The sequence below is a fragment of the Procambarus clarkii genome, chromosome 40 (assembly GCF_040958095.1).
Source record: "Procambarus clarkii isolate CNS0578487 chromosome 40, FALCON_Pclarkii_2.0, whole genome shotgun sequence".
NCBI classification, from domain to species: domain Eukaryota; kingdom Metazoa; phylum Arthropoda; class Malacostraca; order Decapoda; family Cambaridae; genus Procambarus; species Procambarus clarkii.
In genome coordinates, this window is record NC_091189.1 from 704,434 (window position 1) to 706,297 (window position 1,864).

The following is a 1,864-nucleotide window of genomic DNA, read 5'->3' on the forward strand; positions in this document are numbered from 1 at the left end:
GGGATAGGAGTGATAATGGGATAAGGTTCTGAAATAGAGGGTTGAGGGATAATGAGATAGGCCGCTGGGATGAGGGTGATAGGATGAACGGTGATGGGATGCAGTGTATGGACTAAGGTGATTGGATAGTGCTGGGATAAGGGTGAGGGATAGACGTCATGTGTTTTGCGCAGTTCTTCTGTCCCTAATCATCTCTTCTTAGTCCTTCTCCTACGTTCGCTAGGGAGGTGTTTGCCTGTGTTATTTTCCCCTTCCTAGCTCTTATTTTCCTCAAATAACAAGAAAAAACTCCTCAGTAAATATAAGATAACTTTCCAAAACCATCGTCTTCCTGTTCCCTCAAACAAACAAACACAAACAAACCCAAGCACAAACACTCTCTCCATCACATTACTCCACACATCTAATCACAACAAACACACCTCTAACCACCAAAAAGCATATACGAAAAAAAAAATTTCAAGTGCTTGTAAATTCTTATCAGCAGGTAACAAATCACTGGCTGAGTGTATATACATTACGTCAACATTGCATAAGACGTCGGCCGCGGCGACCTCCAAGGCCGCGGCCGCCACAAGAAAGACCTGTGTTGGTGAAGGAGAAGGAGGAGGGGGAAGGAGCCCGCGTGGGGGGATCTCAGACACCATAAAGGCGTGGGTAGACACTAGTGAAGAAGCTGTATGGGGTCCATACTCTACGAAACGAAAAACTGCTTCGTTATACAGCTTCTCACTGGTGTCTCACTCACATACAGCTTCATACCCCAACCTGCTCTCGCACAAAACAGCACATATATGACTTATTGCTTATTGCTTTTTCGCTTATAATTAAGTACATATGTGACATAATCCAAACCATATTTTTTCAAGGCACTAACTAACGGGTTGCATACCCATACTATTGCGAGCAGTGGAGTTTATATGGTGTGTGAAGGAAGGGTTATAGGGACCCCCCTATACGGCCATATATAGGGCTGTGGGGGGGTCCATATAGCTTTGAGGTCCAACCTTAGCTCTCACGTATATCTATAAAGCTGTGGAGTTACTATAGCTGCGAATTCTCTTATATATTTCAAATGTATATATCAATATCCTATGAATATATACTGTATTACAACTTTTATTATCATTATATATAAATTTTGTCGTACTTTGGTTGTCGTTGGAAGCAAGAACGACATTTTAACCTGTAACGTTTGTCTGTTGCGGTGCAAGTATGCATGAAACGGGCATACCGTTTTTGTGTGATTTGTCATTCACTTACAAGACGTTTAAACGGCTGAGGTGACCGGATGTCGTTAGCGCTCAACTACCGGCCAAAATCGCGTTACGTAATTGTTGTACACAATAGTTGAAGACGAACGCCTTGATGTAATTGGTGGAACCGTGCGAGGGGAAGCGTTGTATCCGGTGGTCTCACACCGCTCCTCTTGTTTGATGACTGGTTCTTAAAGGGGCTAGTTGTAGAAGAGATAAGTGTGGGGGGGGGGAAGGATGGAGGGGGGGGGGGAGAGAAGGCATGTATGTACGCACGCGCGTGCAACATCACCTAGGAAGTGATGTGGTGGAGGCAGACTCCATACACAGTTTCAAGTGTAGGTATGATAGAGTCCAGTAGGCTCAGGGATCTGTACATCAGTTGATTGACAGTTGAGAGGCGGGACTAAAGAGCCAACTAGGTGAGTACACACACACACACACACACACACACACACACACACACACACCTCGTAGCCTCGTAGCCTGGTGGATAGCGCGCAGGACTCGTAATTCTGTGGCGCGGGTTCGATTCCTGCACGAGGCAGAAACAAATGGGCAAAGTTTCTTTCACCCTAAGTGCCCCTGTTACCTAGCAGTAAATAGGT